This window comes from Octopus sinensis, linkage group LG19, assembly GCF_006345805.1.
Source record: "Octopus sinensis linkage group LG19, ASM634580v1, whole genome shotgun sequence".
NCBI classification, from domain to species: domain Eukaryota; kingdom Metazoa; phylum Mollusca; class Cephalopoda; order Octopoda; family Octopodidae; genus Octopus; species Octopus sinensis.
The window spans coordinates 27561143-27583757 of NC_043015.1; the positions used below are offsets into that span (position 1 = coordinate 27561143).

Consider the following 22615-nt stretch of genomic DNA (forward strand, 5'->3'; position numbering starts at 1 on the left):
AAGGAAATGACAGAGGACTGAGATATACAGCACATTGTTGTACTTGAGAAGACCTGCCCACCATATCAGAATTGAGATCCTAAAACCAAGGTGCCACATAAAATGCACCAGTGCTGGTACCACCTACAAAGCATCTGTGATGGTGTCACATAAAAAGCACCCAGTAAACTTTGTGGAGTGGTAGGCATCAGCTGTAAAAACCAAGCCAAACAGACAATGGAACCTGGTGTGAGCCCAGGTCTTAACATTTTCTATTAAGCCATCCATCCCATGCCAGTATGGAAATTAAGTATCAAATGCTGAGTAGTTGGTGTTAGGAAGGGCATCCAGTTGTAAAAATCCTGCCAAAACAGTTACGAAAGTCTGGTGCAGGCTTTAGCCTGGCTGGCTCTTGTGGTACTGTCCCACCCATTCTAACATGGAACACAGACGTTAAATGATAATGATAATGATGATGAACTTATACAAACTCATTAATGGTCATTCAACTGACTAGAAATTATGACAAAATCTCCTTCAAGCCACATCCTACCATCTTAAAAAGGAAGGAAACAATTAAGTAATCCTAAATACATAATGCTTAGCCATTCACTGCAATTAGTGAGTTTTAGGTGCTTATGTTGTGAGCTGACAAATTCCTTCTCTTGACTCAGTGGAACATCAAGAATGTGACTGCTGGAAGAAGATAGGACAGCTTTAGGTTAGACTCATTTATAGCTTGGTAGACTGAAGCTATGTGAGATGAAATGTCTTGCTGAAGGACATAATGCACTGCCCAGTACAAGAACTGAACCCATCACTTTATGACCATGAGCCCAACACCTTAACCACTACACCAAGAAACAGAATATTTGAATAGAAAACTGGATGGCCATGGTTGAAATGCTTTTAAAAAATAAGTACTTTATATTTTTCTAGCATTTTAAATCAACAGTATCTGGTCAAATCTTATTGAACCAATAAGATATCAAGATATCAATATAGTGATTCTGTTATAACTAATCTGGCATCACTGAGGTGTTGTAATAAAACTGAAATATTCCCAGAGTTGTTACTCATACACATCAAGATCAGATTGATTCCTTAACACCACATAAGTATAATTGATAGATTAGATCTTATTCCTTGTCAACACTACGTATGAGGACACTAACTGGTTAGCTTAGTGGTTAAATCCGTGTGTTGTTGGCAGTTTGTATCCTGTCACCATCACTTTTCAATGCTCTTTTAATGACTCAGTCCACTAAGATGTAAACAGGTACCACATTTGTTTGAGCTTGAAGTGCTAGGTTCAGCTTAGCTTGGAGAAGGATTGATTCTGAAAAATTCGTCTGATAAAGCTCACTTGCTATAGGTATATTACATTATATGAAGAGGAAGCATTCCTCTTGGTATTCTTAATTGAATTGGACTGGAAGAACGAATTGTGCCTTTAGCTATTGCAAGCCTTATCAAACTGCTGAGACCAACATAGTTAATGTTCTTGAACAGTTAGAAGTTAACAGCTGTAATATAAAGATGAGCAAGGTGTGATTTCCAAAGGATCAATGCTCTCAGGAGGAAGGTCTAGGTATAATGATTAGTGTGAAAAATGGATGGCAGACACAATTTATATTGATGAGAAGAGGAGAGACAATTAATTTGGAAATGCTTGAGTAGCAACAGCATGAGACCAGCTAGCTTTGAGGAACAGTAGAGATAGAAAACAGAGAGAGGAAACAAATGCAGGCCAGATTTTGGAGTGTTTTGGTGAGTGGCTTCATATCAATCAGTTGAGTGGTGTTCTTTTGATTTGGCTCTAAGATATTTGTATTTCAGAAGCATTGTTCCATAAAAATACTCATTGATCTTGAATTTTGATGGAATTCTTTACACAAAGACAATAATGAGATATTAAAACATATTTCATGGAGTTGGGGAAAAACTACCAAAGATTAAAAGATATAAAACAAAAATATTATGTGAATGAGCTATGAATATAATGGAAAGAATTAATTCAAATGTTATTTAGGTGCTTACCTGGTGCAACTATGTATTTTGTCTTGTTGGGAGAGTGGGAGAGGACCTCACTTCCAAGTATCTTATGTTAATCATGCCAAAGTGGTGTCTGTAAAATCCATTTACTCCAGTATTTCAAATGAAATGCACTAAGCAAAATTAAAACAGTTTTTTTTTTTTACTTTTAAATTTCATTTTAATATATTTGAATTTTGCAGCATATCAACATTATATGGAATGAAATAGATTCAAATTTGCAAAGAATTTTAGATTTAGTTTTACATATAGTGGAGGCGCAATGGCCTAGTGGTTAGGGCAGCGGACTTGCGGTCGGAGGATCGCGGTTTCGATTCCCAGACCGGGCGTTGTGTGTGTTTATTGAGCAAAAACACCTAAAAGCTCCACGAGGCTCCGGCAGGAGGTGGTGATCCCTGCTGTACTCAAAAGGCGGTGCTCCAGCATGGCCGCAGTCAAATGACTGAAACAAGTACAAAAAAAAAAAAAAAAAAAAAAAAATTTAAATGCTGTTAGATGGATAGGTTTACATCAGATTAATTTTGAAATGGAGATCTATTTTACCTTCTATATATTTTATACGTTTATTTAAAAAAATAAAAAGATGAAAATTTTTCTTGAAATAGAATAATCAATTTTTAGTACATTAATCGTTAGTGACTAATTTGAACTTCATGGCTCTGTGCAAAACTATTTATGTCTGGTTCTATATTTTACAAACAGAGTGTCAAAATTGCCATTTCTGAATATAAACTGTGTTTGTTTTTACACCAATTTAAAACCTAAATGAACAGACCATGGGTTATTTTGACACATCTTTCTCTCTCTCTAGGGTAATGGAATGATATTTGAATAGTATTGTTTTGCCAAGTAGCAAAAGCTGCCTAATCAGTTACTATCTCTTTCAGAAACCATTGTGTATCTGAGATCTAGTTGTTTACTTCCTTTTGTTGCTTATCTGCAGGTCAGCCCTCATCAAGCAGATCTATGATCAAAAGCTGTTCTGGCCATGACTATCTCATATTTTTTCAGATCACTGCTTACTCTTTTTCCCCCTTCCTTTTACATACTCTTTTAATCTCATCTACTATTCATCTAACATTTCTCTTAGACTACATTCATGCTATAAGAAGCCTATCCACTAAATTACACATATCATTCATTAATGTAAACTATATCATAGTCTTTTTTTTTTCAGTCATATGATGCTCCAAACAGATTCTAGAGTGAATGTTAACTTAGTCTAATATATATGCTTATCTGTAGAGCATCATGCATCTTTTTAATTATGAAGGCTCTTTGACAATTACATAGGAAGTATTTGGGCAAATTATTTTCTTTTAGACCTGTAGTTCTTTTCATCATTCTTATTTTGTGCATTGGGAAATAGGATAATTCAAAGCCATGTAACTCAATTTGCTATTAAGAATTCATTCATATTTTGTAAGTATCACTAATTTCTAAGTACTGTCTAATTTCTACTGCTCACCAATTCTTCATCTCTTCTAATCATCATCACTATCTTTATGATTATTAGTGGGGCAATGGAGTTGACAGAAATGGTAAAATTTCAGACAGAATGCCTTACAGTATTTAGCAACATCTCTTTACCTGATTTATTCAACCTGTATAGTGAGAAAGCTCTAAGCAAGATCAAGACAACTGCAGGACTAAAACTAGGGGGAAGGAATTATAACAATCTGAAGTATGTAGACAATACAACTTTGTTTGCAGACACAGAAGAGAAGCTTCAGGGATTGAATAATATCGTGACTAAGGAGAGTGGAAAGATTGGACTGAGGATTACCTGCTAGAAAAATTTCTCAATGGTCTGTACCGAGAAAGCACAGGTACCCGCATGTCACTTGACAGTGAATGGAACTGGGCTAGAGCAGAAGGACAGTTTCATATATCTGGGAAGTTGGACAACATCAGTTGGAAGGTTAGATAAGGACATCAAGTGTAGAATTGGATTAGCAAAGAAGACTCAGCAAAGTAGAATTGGATTAGCAAAGTAGATATTGCTCTGGAGTTAAGTCTCAATTTGCATTTCATTTGCCTTCATCCCAGGCATGGAGACATTAGACATTAACAGGTTATCACCACTGTGACTAAAGAGTCCTATCTACCCCAGTTTTAAATCAGAGTGTTCCTTCTCCTAGACAGACTGCCAGCCAAGACTCATGAGTTCTGTCTATCCATTTTGGAATAGCCACTGACACTTCTGTGTTCCTCTGCTCTTTGCCGAATTTTATTTTAATCCTGAGGATGTTGAAAATCCACCCTCCTCACCAAGCAAGCTTAGTGTAGTTGCTGGTTTAGTTGTCAATCGATGATTTAACAGTTTCACAATGCCACTTGTTAATCATTCTGGGTAATTATCTATGTGGGTAATTATTTACTTGTCCACTATTATAATTTCACTATTACTACTATAATTCCTATCTTATAATATAATAATAATAATTGTGTACAGTGCTCGGGTGCACTACAACTCATCTAATCTTATTATTTACTTGTTCCCTACTATAGTTTCACAATTATTGCTATACTTATATTATTGCTATAAGGCTTAGGGCTTCTTATATTGTCTTCCCTCATTTTTTAGACAACAAATAATGGTAGATTTATGGCTGTTGATTTAGCTACTGCTGATACTGCAGTATTAAATAGAGAACCAGGCTTGTGTCTACTAATTCAGGCTGTTTGATTGGACTGCTACTTGACATGACTGGCGTTGGATTGGGGGAGAGCAGGAAGGGAATTTTGAGAGGAATGTCAACAAGTTGGAACTAGCATAGTTAAGATATAGAAATGTATAAACAACATCTCAAAGTTTTAAAAAGCTATAGTAGTCTATCTATAAACACCCCATCATATTTAAGATAAAAGAATTTTTCTATGGAAAATCATATGGTAGTTAAGATATAAACATCTCAAAGTTTTAGCAAACATAGAAAGTGATAGAAAAAGCTTACACGTTTTTAGGGAGATCTGTTAAATGGCCATCTTATCATGTGAATGATTACAGCAGCACTGAGAACCCATTGAAAGAGGAGGGGGAGAGAGAGAGGGGAAGGGAGACAAAGAGAAAGTGAGCAGATAAGCTCACCAAAATTCCAGCATGGGGGGAAAAGTTATGTATAGAACACTAGATTTTGGGGAGGACCTACCATAGCTAAGAAATGGAAATTTTGGAAATTTTTAAGAGCAGCGTCGACAAGTCGGAACTAGCATAGCTAAGATATAGAAATTTATAAACAACATCTCAAAGTTTTAAGAAGTTATAGTTATTATTATTATTATTACTATTATTATAAAAGTGGTGAGCTGGCAGAATTATTAGCATGCGGGGCAAAATGCTTACTAATGCTTACTTTTCATCTGTTTGTATGTTCTAAGTTGAAATCTGCCAAGGTTGACTTTGCCTTTCATCATTTCAGGGTTGATAAAATATCTGTTGAGTACTGGCATCAATTTAATCAACTTAGCTCCTCCACCAAAACCGCTGACCTTGTGCCAAAATATGACAGCATCAGCATCATCATCATCATCATCATTATTAAATAATAATTTTGACTATCATAGTTCCATGGTTGATTAACTAACTACTTTACAAGTACTGGGATTGACTCAATTGTATTCTTTCTTTACGAATTTTGTTTGTGCATGTGCTTGTGTGTGTGTGTGTGTGTGGTGTGTGTGTGTGTGTGTGTGTGTGTGTGTGTGTGCGTGCGCGCGTGCGTGTGTGTGTGTGTGTGCATGTGTGCGTGCATGTGTTTTGTGAATAACAATATTTCAGATATGAAAGATTTTTCCAAAGATCTATACATGGATTCTAGGATCCATGTGTAGATCCTAGGATTCTAAAAAACTTGAAGTTAATGAAGGAGCTTTATATGATTGTTTGACCTTCAAGAAACAACTACCAAATCTCCCTCAAATCACCCCCTACTCTTTTCTAAAAAGGACAAAGTGAATACCTGTTTCTAATTTAGGCACAAAGTCAGTAACTTTGATTAGAGGGGTTAGTTTACTACACTGACCCTAGTACTAGACTACTACTTTATTTTATCAACTTCAAAGGGATAAAAAGCAAAGGTGACTTCAGCAGAACTTGAACTCAGAATATAAAGAGCTGGAACAACTACTGTACCAAATAAGTTCTTTCTGATGATTTACTGATTCTGCCGGAATACTGCTTTAAAATTATCCATGTTCCCAGGCTAATAATTGACCCTAGCTGCTTAGTTAAATTCCATAGTGTTAAATTCCATAGTCTTGCATATAGTCTATGTGAGCAAAAGATGGTATGATCACAGATAGGATACTTTTGTTTATAGTTCTATTAAATCAGAGCTGATCTTAGCCTAAACAACAACTAGAACCATCTCTGGTATACATGTGAAATTAATCTGACTGGCAGGAGAAGGCATTGCATGGTAGATTTCCAAAGATAGTTGCAGCAAATAGTAGTAGTGAAACATGGTTATGTTTGCAGAAAGGAAAGCTGAAAAGGGAGACAGAAAGTTTGTTAGTAGCAGCACAAGATCAAGCATTAAGGACTAATTGGATAAAAGCCAAGCTGGACAAAAAAAACTACATAGATTTCCAGTGTAGGTTATGCAAATTAAAAGAGGAAAGCACTACTCATATAGTGAGTGAATGTAGCATGCTGGCACAGAAAGAATACAAGAAAAGACATGACAACCTAAGGAAAGTAATCTACTGGGAGTTATGTAAAAAAGCTAGGATTTGAACATACAAATAAATGCTATGAACATGAACCTAGTAAAGTAAGAACATGAACCTACTAGAAAGTAAGAAATACAAGATGTTGTGGGATTTTAACATTCAAACTGACAGAAGACTTTATTTTATAGTAGCAGATAAAGAGAGCAGAAAGTGCCAGATAATTGATTTTACAGTCGTAAATGATGAAAAAATCAATACGAGAGGTATGGGGAAAATAGCAAAGTACCAGGACCTAGCCATTGAATTACAGAGACTATGGAAAGTGTGGGTAAAATGTATCCCAGTAGTTATAGGTGCATTGGGAACTATCCCTAAAGATCTCAACAGATGGATAGAGGAAATAGGCATAAAACCCAATCTAGTACAGTTCCAGCAAACTGTGTTATTAGGGACAGCTAAGATACTTAAGAGGGTTCTTGGCATCTAAGGTTACTTGTTGTAGCCTGATGTTAGGATTTTTTATTTCCCAACTGTCTAATCTGTTGTGTGTATATGAAAACAATAATAATGACATTGCATATTTGTACCCCAGTGTCACTTTGATGGCACATACTGCTCTCTCACTCAGTAATAATATCTGATCACAAGCAGAAGTAGTGGGGGGAGCATCATAGCCATGTGTTAAGAGGAATTCTTTGGAGTTTAAATAATTCACCTCTGGAGACATAGGTGTTTCATTCAACATCCTTAAACAACCCTTATTCAGGGACCTTTTGAGCAGGATGGGCTACTTGGCCTGAAGAAAATTCTAATGGGGCCCCACCTGTAAGGTCATGCACTGTTTATCTTGATATGAGATCACCATGTCACACACATATGGATGCATGTGCTTGGTATACCCTTATCAGAGGTGTAGTCATGATGGGTATACTGGGCTTCATATATTTTACCCCAGTGTTACTTTGATGGCATGCTGCTAAGCATTTTGTCCAGCATGCTAATGATTCTGCCAGCTCACTGCCTTACTACTACTACTGCTGCTGCTGCTGCTACTACTACTACTACTACTACTACTACTACTACTACTACTACTGCTGCTGCTGCTGCTGCTGCTGCTGCTGCTGCTGCTACTGCTGCTGCTGCTGCTGCTACTACTACTACTACTACTACTACTACTACTACTACTAATAATAATAATAATAATAATAATAATAATAATAATAATAAGTAGCCAAAAACCTCCACTGGCTACTATGCTGTAAGTATGGATATGAGGTTATGGGTGCTTGGTAACAACATACACCAGAAAAGGTAATGGACTAAAAGGCGAAGGCAAAAATCCTCTGGGACTTTGATTTCCAGACAGACAAAGTGTGAGAGCACTGAAGACCAGATATAGTAACCTTTAGGAAGTACAAACAAGAGTGCTTAATAATTGATGTAGCAGTGCCACATATCATCATGAAAGAAAGAGAAAAAGTTGATGAATATGGAGAATTGAGATAGATAAGATGTGGCAGCTAGGAGAGTCGAACATAAAGGTTATCCCTATTGTCATCGGAGCATTGGGTTCAATACCACCCAATCTGAAAAAAAGAATCTGAAAACTTTAGAATTACCCTACAATCTAGGTGTATTGCAAAAGTCCTCATTACTTGGAACTGCATGCATATTGTGTAAAGTACTGTCTATCTGAGGTCGTTGTTGTAACTTGACTAACAGTACAAACCCTCAGTAGATACAATCTCTTCAGTCAACAACCTCATGATATTGTATACTGTGCGACGTTTATAATGATAATAATAATAATAAATGTTAAGGACCAACTATATGAATTGCAGAATAGATAACACTGTCGGTAGTGACAAATACAGAATATGTAGTGAGAGGGGTGAAACAGTATGGCACATCATTAGCAAATGCCCAAATTGGCACAACATGAATACAAAAGATGCCATGACAATGTGGCAAGAATGATCCATTGGGATCTCTGTGGAAAGCAAAGACATGGTATGAGCAAACCCCAGAAGGAGTCACTGAAAATGTGAATTGCAAAATTCTGTAGGATGCAATGATCCGTGCGGTCACCTGACCAGACATTAGAAACTGGGCCTTGTTGTAATGAATAAAAAAGAAAGAACATGTATGATAATTGACATAGCATGCTCCAGTGACAACAGGATCAATGTGAAAGAAAAAGAAAAAATAAACAACTGTGATGATTTAAAGTGGGGAATACAAAGGTCATGGTAAATGAAGAGAGTAGACGTGATACCAATAGTAATTGGTGCACTTGGAAATATCAGCATTTAACTACCAACAATGCCTGGAAAAGATTGGTGCAAGGGTGAAGGTAGAACACCTACAAAAATCAGCATTGCTTGGAACTGCAAGAATTCTTTGCAGGGTTCTTGAAGCATGACCAGTAAACAAGAGTCACCTTGGTCTGCTGGTTGTGAACAGCTGACGCTTTCCATCATACCCAACAAAATAAACTGTGAGTTTTCATAGAATAATAATAATAATAATAATAATAATAATAATAATAATCCTTCTTCCCCAAAGAATCCATCTCAACACATGGCTATGATGCTCCCCCACTACTGCATCGGGGCATTTATTCTTCTTCTTCTTCTTCTTCTTCTTCTTCTTCTTCTTCTTCTTCTTATTATTATTATTATTATTATTATTATTATTATTATTATTATTTTAATGTTTCCCATTTAAAACATGGTTGCACTGCAAATTTTCTTTAGATTTGCATCCTGCTTCCTCCCATCAACTAAATATATTATGTCTTTAGTAGTAGTAATAGAGAAGACGTTTAAGAGCATTATAGTAGATCATCGCTAAATTAAGATGTGGTACTGGATATCAAATTACTATAAAATGTCAGTTGGTTGAACCACAAATTAGCATCACTAATATCTTAGCTGTGTAAATGATTCCAACAATTTGACATCCTCCCCTTAAGGTCATATTTCTTGCAGACAGTAAAATAGCAACTCATATCAACTAAATGGTTGCTAAAATATGTCAATAATTTCACCTAATATCAGTTAGGTTTTACAATTTAAAAACATTTATAAGATAGTACAAAATGTCTCCATACTTACAGAATACTATGTTCAAGAGAAGAAAATGGATGGAATACATATAACTGCTATTCTAAATATATATTGATTAACTGGACCACTTCTCAAAGAATGTAGGTTGGTAGTATACATACTATTGAATGTCTGGCAATATTTATATTACTCCACATTTTAGCTCTTGGAGATTTAGGCAAATACTTAATGAATTACTATTTAACAATATTAATTGAAGTTTTCTGAGATCTTATTTGCATTTCTAAAGTGCAACTTAGAGTTTTGTGTTCTATATGCTTAGATTCTTCCATTTGAAGAAAATCATCAATTAGTATATAATGTAACACATCTATTGGTTTTTCATTAAATATGCAACACACAAAAGGAGTAGGAATGAATATTTCAGTCAACATTGCCAGATTAGACTGGAGCCTGGTGCAGCCTTCTGGCTTCCCAGAACCCTGGTCGAACCGTCCAACCCATGCTAGCATGGAGAACGGACGTTAAACGATGATGATGATGATGATGATAGCCATCCTAAAATTTTGTATATTAGGGACTACATTGTCCTTCTATATTTAAGACAGAATAAATTTAGTTTGAGAGCTTTGTCTGCTATTTCTAGCCGATTGGGTGACCACATTCAAGCTCCCTCATTGACTCAGTGAACTCTCATTGGCTTGTTGTTCTGTCACCAGAAGTATACATCAACATATGACCAGTGCTATTGACTTAAAAAGGTGGTCTTATAGGAGCTGTAATTTTCATGCCTTTCCTAAAAGAAATGGTTAGAACTAGGAATCAAGCCTATATTGTAGAATCAATTTGTCAGAAGTCTACTATGGTGTGCACCATGTGTAACACATAAAACAAGTTTAAAGAGGAAAATTCTGGCATCGGTTATTGATTTCTCACATTGGTTAGCAATAAAGTTACAAATTTGTATAGAGGGAGTGTAGTTGATTGAATTGATACAATTATATGATACAAACAAAGGAAAAGGAAAGCTTAAGTCAACCACAGCAGGACTTGAACTTTAAACAAAGTAATATAACAAAATACTGAAAATAATCTAGTTTGTCACTTTATATTATTATCATTTCATTCTTCACCTAAAAATTAGGAAGCAAGCAATTTTAATTTTTAGTTAATTAACTTCAACTATAGGAAGGCTGCTATAACTGGCTGAGTTGTAAAAGTACTAGCCTACTAATCAGAGTGTGCATTATGTGTTTATCATAAACAACGATGCTCAATGTCAACTCCAAACACACCATACTTGCCCTATTTTACAAGGATAGTTTGTGGAAAAAATTAATTTGTATGTTTCATCATACACTTATTAAAATATATTTTAAAATGTAGGATTGTGTGCAAGTAAATAGAATATTGTGGCAATATCTAGGAATAAGGTAAAAAACTGAATTTATCATAAAAAATACATTATAGGGGTAACCATACTTCAATCTCATCTTTTTTTTTAGTCCAACCGATTACATAGTTGTTAATATTTTGGTCAAGAGAGTAGCCATACAGGAAGTAAAACACGTATACGCTGAGGAAAGTAGTATAACAAGATGATGTGACCTCTCCTCATAACTGCTCATGTACTGTAAGTAACTTTGCTTACAGTACATGACTTGTTTTCAATATTCTACTATTCCTAACAATTATCATTCCAATCAGATTTATATTCCTCTAGTTCCCTACTCAACAACAGTTGGCTTCCCATTTGCAATACAGCTGCAGTAGACAAAGAGAAATCATTTGATACATTTCAAAATACAAAAAGCACATCTTATATGCTGGCAAATATGATAAGTCCTACATCTGCAGTTTATTTTCCAGTAAATACCATTAGAAGATATACTCACTATTTCTGGAACTGTATAACTGATGAGATAAAAAGGATGAAAGTTTAAAAAATGTGTCCCACGCACAATTAACAAGAATATTTCTCACACACTTTATCACAACAAACCAAACTATATCACTATATCTCTTCTCTTCCTCACATTTCCATGCCATGCACTAGGCTTACCTTCCACTCCCCAATCCTGTACTTATTGGCCCTGTCTCACTGTATCATTGTTATCCACTAGCTTCCAAACTGTGTCCCACCCATGCCCTGTCTCACTGTATCATTGTGTATGCCCAGCACTTTGCCACTATCTCTGTTCTGCTGTCTTCCTCTCTCTCCTTCTTCTGCCCTTCCCTCAGGTTGGGTAACCATGTATTTCCTTTGTGGCAGCACACCTGTTTCTGTCTTCATTCTTGATCTCTCTCTCTCTCTCTCCCTCAGGCCAGGTAACCTTGTACCTCCTCTACAGCAAGACACCTGTTTCTATCTCTCTGCTTCACTATAACCTTTCATTATCCAACACAGGATCACTTCCCCAATGGCCCCTCCTTGATCAAAAGAGCTTTCTTTTGTCTTGCAAGTACTTGGTGACCCTGTCACTACACTGTTAAGTGGTTGGCATTTGGAAGGGCGTCCAGCTGTAAAAGCTTTGCCAAAACTGACCTTGCCTGTGCTTATGCCACATAAAAAGCACTAAGTCCACTCTGCTGAGTGGTTGCTGTTAGGAAGGGCATCCAGCTGTTAAACTCCTGCTAAAACAGTTACATGCCAGCATGGAAGGCAGACATTAAACGATAATGATGATGATGATGATGATGAAGTATATATATATATATATATATGTGTGTGTATGTATGTATGTATGTATGTATGTATGTATGCATGTATGAATGTCAGGTTACACGTCTGTCAAGTCACTTATGAGGCTCTCAGAAGTGCTACTGGTAACATGGAATCCAGTACAGCCTGTTGCATGTTCAGGTTGTTGTTGACTAAACTAACACCTCCACTATACTACTCTGGTGTGGAGGGTTGCTAGAAACCCAGCAGGATTAAAAACAAGACCTGTTGAAAGGTTGGATGAATGTAGTGCAGGCTCCACGGCTATCTAGCAATAGCATGGGTATGCAGAATTTCTGGGATGGTGTTCCGGCATGCTAGAAGACCACTGGGAGTGAGGCATTCCTCTGCTTCTGTTGAAGCATGTCTCTAGGAGAAGGTCACTCTAATATAAAACCAGATATGCAGGGAATGGCATTGGACATTTTTGGGATCTTTGGCTTGTGCAAGAGATCGTGGCACTCCCACATCCCTGAGCCTGCAACTCATATTGGCACCAGACTTTTCACTCTGACTTGTCTGTGGATAATGTGAATTGAGTGGAGAAGGTCTATGAGGTGTCATGCAAGCCTTATTGGACCTAAAACTCTGCACGGGCATTGCTGACCTCTGCTTTTTTTCCCTATATATATTTATTTTATTTTCAGTATGTATCTTTACTTTTAGTATACATTTATTTATTTTTAATATATATTTATCTATGACATCTATGATATTTGTAATGACAAGTCCTTTCATGGATCGGAATGCTGAACAGACCACAGTCTGGTGTGAGTAAAGTTCCAGATGATGATTAGAGTGAAAGAGAGAAGAGGGCCATTTGGCATTCTTCAGTGTTTGAAGTCCACAAGATATATGATGCTGTGTTGAGGAAAGAGCTTCAGACTCACTTGACCAGCATTGAAAATACTACAGTATAAGAAAATTTTCAAGACCAGGTTCTTCAATGTGCTGCTGAAATACTAGGATATTCTACTGTCAGACATAGAGATTGGTTTGATGAAAATGATGCTGAAGTTCAGTGATTATTAGTTGTAAAGTGCCATGCCCACAATGTATTGCTGCACAGAGGACTTTCAGCTGTGGTACAAAATCTAACACTTGCCCACTATAGCAGTGTTTATTCACTACTGCAGTGATCTCTCAGGAAGATGCAGAACACTTGGTGGGAGGATCTTGCATGTGATGTTCAGGCTGCTGCTGATGCAAATGACATCAAGAAGCTTTACCATCTTATGAAGCAAGTTTATGGGCCTAAGAGCTCCACATCAGTTCTTTTGTTTTCCAATGAGTCTTCTACTCCATTTACTAAATCAACAGAAATCATAGGTCACTGGATTGAACACTTCTCCAAACTCCTAAACTGTGAGTTAGTTGTGGATGAAACAGTGATTGATGCTATGCAACAAAGACCTATCATTGGCTCCTTAAATTCAATGCCCTCAATAGATGAGGTAATGACAGCAATAAGTAAACTGAATCTTGGTAGGGCACCTGAAAGGGATGGAATTTGTGCTGGGGTCTTGCAATTTGATAGTGATTACATCATACAGTCATTCTGAATGTTGGCTCAGACACATTCTTAATGTTGGCTGGACCTTAAAAACTCCAGACACACAGGTCCTGAGGAAAGCTAATATCCTGAGTATTGAGGCAATGGTTACGTTGGACTGGACACATTAAGATGAAGGATAGCAGGATCCCTAAACAGAAGCTATATGGGGAATTTGTGAATTAGTGGAAAGAGACCCTGGCAGAAACCAAGGCTGTGATTTAAGAACTGTGTCAAGTCCTCATTAAAGGCCTGTGATATGCCAGAGACTGACTGGGAGAGCAATATGTTATTGTCACAGATGGAGGAAGCAGGTTAAGGGGGAGGTCGACACCTTTGAGAGAGTACATATTCTGCATGAAGAATTTAAGTATGCTGTATGAAAGTGCACTGCTAATGTAGTGAATGGGGAAAGTTTGGTTTGCAATGTTTGCAGTCATGTATGTTTGTCAAGAGCAAGGCTCATTAGTCACCAATGGGAGCTGCAAATGCAAAATATGAGTTAGTCCTAAAGTGCACAATGTTCTTAAATGTCAGCAATGGTCTTCCTCGGTAATGAGTGGATGGCCATCATGTACGTAGGCAGATTATACTTTTATTGGAGTCACTCATTGGACTGAAGTAACTCCTTCAAAGTTTATCAATGATATCAACTCCAGCACATTTCAGGCTATTACTTATCCCTAGTTGTTATAGAAACTAAAGGGCATAAGTACAACATTAGTTATATACAGTGTGAAATAAATATTGACGTGGGGGCACACACATACACCCTACCATAAATATATATATATCTAGTATATGCAACTGAAGCAGTATTAAATAAAAATAGCCATCTATGCATCATGCTTCTGATTTATGTTGTATTCTGTGGTGTTTTCTTTTGACAACTATACATGCATGGCCAGGGTTGTAGCTTTCATCTCTCTGTCCAAAGAATTTAACCAAAACATGAACAAATCATTCTTAAGTGCACACTCAAGTACTAAAGTGAACTTTTAGCACCAGCCTACAAGCTCCACCTCCAAAAAAGGCTACACATATAGTACAACTGCACATATTCCAACCTTACAGGAATACTAACCCCTAAAGCATACACACATTTCCAGAAAACACTTGAAGACTTTTAACAGCCTGAGGATGTTTTTGGTGCCAAGAAACATAATTCTTAACTTGACTATTATTCAGTTGATTTTGTTGTCTTTTTCACAGCAACCATAAACCGGATGTCTTTTCACCTCCAACTATAGTGAGGGTTCAATATATTTACTTCCATAACAGCTAACTCTGAAGAGTGCAGAGTTACAAAATCAAGCTGTTATCTAATATCCTTCTGAACCCCTTGTGAAAATTGGTAAGATCAGCTGCAATGGATATATAATACTGCACATTTCAACTTATCATCATCATTAGCATCAGCACCAGCATTATCACTATCCTCATTATCATTATTTAACATCTGTTGTCCATGTTGGTATGTAAAAGCACCCACTACACTCTCAGAGTGGTTGGCATTAGGAAGGGCATCCACCCGTAGAAACTTTGCCAGATCAGATTGAGCCTGGTGCAGCCTCTAGATCACCAGTCCTCAGTCAAACTGTCCAAACCATGCCAGCATGGAAAGCAGATGCTAAAGAACAACGATAATGATGATCATGATATATATATATATATATATATCTCATTGCCAGAGCAGCTAACTGGCTTCTGTACCAATGGCACATAAAAAGCACCATTCGAACATGATCGTTACCAACGTCACCTTACTGGCACTTGTGCCGGTGGCATGTGAAAAAACATTCAAGTGAGGTTGTTGCCAGTGCCACTGGACTGGTTCCTGTGCAGGTGGCACGTAAAAAACACCATTTGAGCATGGCCGTTGCCAGTACCACCTGACTGTCCATGTGAAAAAACATTTGAGCGAAGTTGTTGCCAGTGCCGCTGGACTGGCTCCTGTGCAGGTGGCACATAAAAAACACCATTTGAACGTGGCCATTGCCAGTACCACCTGACTGGCCCTCATGCCGTTGGCACGTAAAAGCACCCACTACACTCTCAGAGTGTTTGGCATAAGGAATGGCATCCAGCTGTAGAAACTCTGCCAGATCAGATTGGAGCCTGGTGCAGCCATCTAGTTTGCCAGTCAAATTGTCCAATCCATGCTAGTAAAGAAAGTGGACGTTTAACAATGATGATGATGATGATATATATCACTGCCAGTAACAGTTTTCTCTGTTGTTGTATGTGCCGAAATAAAGAATATAGAATATATGTGAACCATCCAACCCATATAAGCATGGAGAAAACATCATCATCATCATTACTATCATCACCACAACCATCATCATCACTACTATTGTTATCACGCATTCATGCGTATGCATGTATTTAGAGAGTATGCATGTATTTAGAAAGTATGCATGTATTTAGAGAGAGAGAGAAAGAGACAGTTATGTATACACACACACACACACACACACACACACTCGTACATGCATATGTTTTGTGTCAGTGTGTATGTCTGATGGGATATCTTGATTCCTATGTATAAAAACTTGATTCCTATGCATAAACACCTCATGTGTGTGAGGTGAAGTGTTTAGTGTCTGTTATGTGCCATGGTATATTGGTATCTTTAAATCAATCAGCATTATAGACTGATTCTGTCATAGCATTTGACATACACCCAATTCAGAAAATCAGAGCTAATATGCATACATGTTATTTGTAAACACTTTCGCAGTTGAAAAACACAAATTTTTAATGAGTTATAGGGAAATCTCTGAACCAAGCTGATGTCACTCATTATAAGACCAATTACCTATCCAACATTTCAATTTTATATTCCTACTTTACATTCACTGAGCTTAGACAGTATCCACTCAGATGCATGTAACTGTCAAACTCTTAAATTTTAAATGTCCTGTTAAATTGATATGGTGACTGTGTGTCACTTTGAAAATTATATATTCGAACAGGAATTTGGCAGCACCAAATTGGCAGCCAAGCAGTTATTCTATGCTGATGAAAAGAAATAACCCAGAAACTGTGGTACACAGATATTGCTTCGTGCTGAGTGGGAACACCAAACTCCCTCATTCAAAAATATAAGGATACAGATAATGTGTCATATAGCCAGCTGGAGACAATGTTTCCTGGGGCTAAATAACAGTAACATTCGTCCTAACTGGGACAGCCACATTATGTTGTCAAATAATCTTTACTTTAGAGTATTTTTATTGAATGTCTCTTGTTGAGAGATTTAGAAGTAATAATTTTTCTTTTTATATACATATAGTTATATCTAAAATTAAAGTTTAAATAAGAGACTTTAAAGTGTCGTATCCAAACCTTGTTTCGGGTATGTCCCTAGTAGTATGCTTGCAGAGAACGTTCACTACTTACAGCTATTAGGTGTCAACCACGTTAATGCACTTTCATTGCAGGTTCAACGTAAGGAATTCCTCAAGTGTTCATTTAGTATATTGATATGGAAGACAGAGTGATTGATATGGAAGACAGAGTGTACTGGAAGCTTTATTAAGCACAATGACCATTTCAGTTTACTCTGCACTGCTCCCTAGTGGGCGGGGAATGATATAATGGAATCAAATACATCTCACAGTGCAGAAAACCTTCCTCAGGTTCCATAATAGGCTTCAGTGATGACCCCTCACTTCTTTCCACAAGATCTTTGGGTAAACTCTGCTGCCTACATAGATGTTCTGAATACAGTGGTTAAGCCATGGATCAATAATGTACGCAATGGAAGACCTTATGTGTTTCAACAAGACTTGACACCATCACACAAGGCTACAGCAATGCAGGAAAGAATGGCAGAAAATATTCATGACCCCCAACATTTGGTCTCCTAGCTCCTCAGATCTGAATCCATTGGACTACTATGCATGGAGCATAGTTGAGAAAGAGGTTAATGAGCACCCTCATAACACCAAAGAATCCCTAAAAGCCTCCATAGTCAGAGTAGAGTCCAATATGAACACAGACCACTTGATCCTAGCATTTAGGTGATTCAGACTTTGCATAGAAGCTGTTGTTGAAGCTGAAGGATATTTTATTGAATAAAATGATGAAACAATATGTTTATTCTTATCCTCAAAACCTTTTTTAGTAAAAAGGCATTATTGTCTGTTTCTAAGAGTCATTTTTGTGTAAGTATATAACTGTCCTCAAATACCTTAAGTACCCTGTATATATATACATACATGCACACATACATATACATACACACACACATGTATATATGTGTGTGTGTGTATACATTAAATAGAATGAGACAACAATGCACATGTATGCATATGTGTATAGATACATATGTATGCATATATGTTTAAGTATGCAGTCCTATATAATAGGGCATATATACATTTATATGTATGGGTATACTAATGCACGTGTTTATCTATATACATATTTTTCTTTTTCTCACTGGTCTTGCACACCACATCTGATGCTTCTTAGGTCCAACTTTTCTCTCAAGGTACTTACAGTGATGGGTATGCACACTGACATTACACATCCATCAGAGCATAGTGGCTTCATTCCTTGCTAGCTTATGCTTGTCCTCAGCAATCATGGCCCATGTTTCACTGCCATGTAGCATGGCTGTTTCTGAACTTTGCTCAGGCTATTCTCATTCTAGTGGCTACACTTTCAGCGCACCCTCCCCTGCTACTGACTTGGTCACCTAGGTAATGGAAGCTATCAACTACTTCTAGATTTTCTCCTTGGAATGTGGCAGAGGTTGTTCTCTGCACCTTTTCAGTGTTTATTGTTCCTGAGCATCTGCCACATACAAAAACTATCTTCTCATTTAAACTTCCTTTGATATTGCTGCACCTCTTATGGGTGCATCTTATAGAGTTTCTACCTATGCCTTTTCTACAAATCGAGCAGGACCATCTACCTGAAGGGATTTGTGGTTTGCCTACCTTCCTACTTATTGATACTTTGGTTTTAGCTAGGTTGACTCTAAGGCCCTTTGATTCTAATCCTTGTTTCCACACTTGAAACTTCTCCTCTAGTTCTGATAGTGACTTAGCAATTAGAGTAAGGTAGTCAGCATAGAGGAGCTTCCAGGAGCATCCTGTCTTGAATACCTCCGTTATTGCCTGGAGGACTATGATAAATAGGAGGAGGCTGAGGACTGAACCTTGGTGGACCCCTACCTCTACCCAGAATTCTTCACTGTACTTGTTGCCAACCCTCACCTTACTGACAGTGTCCCTGTACATGGCTTGCACAGCTCTCACTAACCATTCATCTATCCCTAGTTTCCTCATTGACCACCAGATAAGGGATCAACAACTTTCTCCATGTCAATGAAAGCCAGGTACAGAGGTTTATCGTTGGATTGGTATTTCTCCTTCAGCTGTCTTACCAGAAATATAGCAACAGTGGTGCTTTTCCCTGGCATGAACCCAAACTGCATCTCATCTAAACTCTCTCCCTAATTAGTTGGGCTATGACCCTTCCCGTGACCTTCATTACCTGATCCAACAGCTTGATACCTCTGTAGTTATTTGTATCTAGGGCGTCACCTTTACCTTTGTAGCAGTTGACTATTATGCTGCTACACTTTCATTAGGTATGACTCCTTCATGTATCACCTGATTAACTATACGAGTGACTAGGCTATAGCCGACACTGCCAGATATTTTGAGCATCTCTGCAGTAATTCCTGATGGGCCGGGGGCTTTCACTGTCTTCATACTCTTAATTGCTTTATCTACCAAGGTACTGTCAACTCGGGTAGCTGGTCCCTCTGTTGGGTCGACATTCGGCAGACTCTCTCATTCATTTTCTTTATTCAGCAACCTTCCATAGTGGCATCTCCAAACCTCTCTCTTTGCATCCTCATTTAGTGCAAGAGAACCATCATCCATGCAGACACATTTCTCTCCTACATCATGATTCTCTCTCACACACTGTCTTGCAACATAAAATACCTGAAGTCTCTGGTCCTCACGGTGCAGAACATTGGCAAATGTTTTCTTATCTGCTTCCCCTCTGGCTAAGTAAACCTGTCTCCTAGCTTCCCTTCTGGCAGTCTGATACAGTTCCCTGCTACCACCGATACAAAAGAAATTTTTGCACGTGATCTAAGGCCTATTTAGCTGCTATTTTTAGCACATCTCATACTACACGTACTCTAAGCATTTAATAATCAACACGTGGTAGGCAACTTGGTAACAGCTTGGCTTTTTATTATGGAAACAGGAACCTATATGTCTGTGGCTTTCGATTGGCAAAAATTACTCAAAATTTGCAAGCTTTAACAGCTATTAGCTCTTTATTTATTGATTTATGGCAAAAATGAATTTCATGTCAATGATAACTTTACAAAAGTACACCAATAAGCCAAATATGAAATCAATTAGAACAAAAATTGAAGAAATTAAAAAATGCCAGCCAAACAGAAAAGATCCTGGAATCATTGTATTGAGTATATTCTTTATTCCCTCTTGCTGTTTTAACACTGTGTGTCTGAATTTTACTTACCGGATATTCTTGCAGATGTAAATTTCGTTTTTCTTTGAGAAATATTGGTGAAATTTTGTCAATGAAAATTATATTGTGCAATGAATATTATTTTGTAGACTATTAAAATCAGATGTGATGTTTTCTTTTCCGGTTTTGAATATAATCGGGATTCAAATTTTTTTCTCTCTCTCTTCTACTAAAGAATCTGCTGTAACTTACAAATGTTTTTAATATCTTTAATTTACGTTTTTAATGCTTAAAAAAAGGAATTAGTTTTCACATTTTGTTTGTTTTTAAATATATGTCTATATGCAATTCTGAGAAATGTATCAGATATCAGGTGATGGAATGTTCTAGAAACAACAACTAGATCTCCATTTTCACCTTTTCATTTGACAATATTTTCATCATTTTTTCATTTCACTGAAAAGGCTTCTCCCATTGTTTTTAAGTGCGTAGGGGAAAAAACATTAAGCCGGAGAGGAGAGGGAGAGGAGAAGAGGATAAAACCATAAATTTTCGAAATTCTTTCATAAAAAGCTTACCCTTATCACTTCTAAGACAGTGATGCAGGAAAAAAAAAAAAGAAAATTGGAAAAATCTCCATCAAAACAGAAAATTGAACTTAAGAGGGTGTCTTGATATGAAACTCCATCATTTATAGCTATTTTTAATAGTCCATTAAAATTTTATTTAAATGTTGCTATATCCCAAAATCTTAGGACTTTTTTTTAGTTCTTTACCTATAACAAATGTGTCAAAACTCAAGCCCCTGTGTCTAGTGATACCTAGTAACATTAGAGTTTTTTTTTTTCATTTCTGTTTGGAGCTCCTAATCTCTAAAAAGGGGCTTCTTGTTCTGTGAACCATTGGTATCCTGTCTTTCAGTTATTCTATTGCGTTAGATGGAATTTGTCCTGTTGCTGTACCATATACTTTGGTATGTTGGTATGATCTTAAGTTTCCTATGCTTTGAAATGTTTTGCTTATTTCTTTTATTAAGTCTTTCTATAAATATGGTCATTGTATCAAGTAATTTTTACAAAAACATTAATGTACATACATACTTGCATACATATTCATACCAATAATAATTGGAGCACTAGGTTTTGTTAGTAAATGCTTAAGGAGAATCTGGATAAATTGAGATTTTCAGAAAGAGAAATCGACCAGCTAATTTGTACATTATAAGTGCAATCTGTGAGTAAAAATATGCAAGATTTTTCTCAAGTTCCAAACGTGAATTTGTTTGTTGGAAACTAGCTCCCTCCTCAGCAGAAGATTTATAATAATTAAAAAATAGAAGTGACATACATACATACATACATACACACTTGCTTGCTCCCTCCCTCCACTCCAAACCACAACTGCTTGTGATGAAGATATATATTTTTTAAAAGGTTGATAATTATATAGAAATTCCCACTTATTGTTTTAAGGAAACGTTGCTCTCACCAACATTTACAAAGAAGCTTCCATGAAGTTGCTTCACCTGTTAAACATAGCATCCAAACATCCCTCAAATCAAATTACACATTACCACCGTGAAAAGGACATACTTAATAATGTAGTCTAAGAAACATTAGTATTGAAATAAAAACTGGAAGGTTCACGGCTTGAATGCTTTTGAGTATCATTCTGCCAGATTAAGGTCAGCTTAAGGATAAATATCAACAACTCATACCAACACTGCCAAATCCCAGGGATCTAGAAGCTGAAGCTGCAACATTATATAGACTCATCACACAACTATACACACTTTCAAAATCCTACAAATACTTATTCCAAACATCACCAACCCACATATTCCCCACACAGTTTTAGCTCCATCCATCACTATCTGTTTATGAACAAAATACTAAATATTTTCAAATTTAACACAAAAATGATGGTTATTAAGTAGTTCATAAAGTTAAAAGAGTGAGTAGTAAGACATTATTTATAGAATAATTTAGGACCAAAAAGATAATAAAATTCACAATATCATTCTTACTTCATCAAAATAACATGTTATTAATTTCAATTTTTAATATTTATTCCCTAAAAATATGAAACCAATAA

General features: G+C 36.7%; 1 protein-coding gene across 2 annotated transcripts in view; it reads left to right on the forward strand.

Annotated features, from left to right (window-relative positions):
- LOC118767118 (shootin-1-like) overlaps nt 1-22615 on the forward strand; it is a 288093-nt gene that overhangs the window by 51900 nt on the left and 213578 nt on the right. The window lies entirely within an intron of this gene.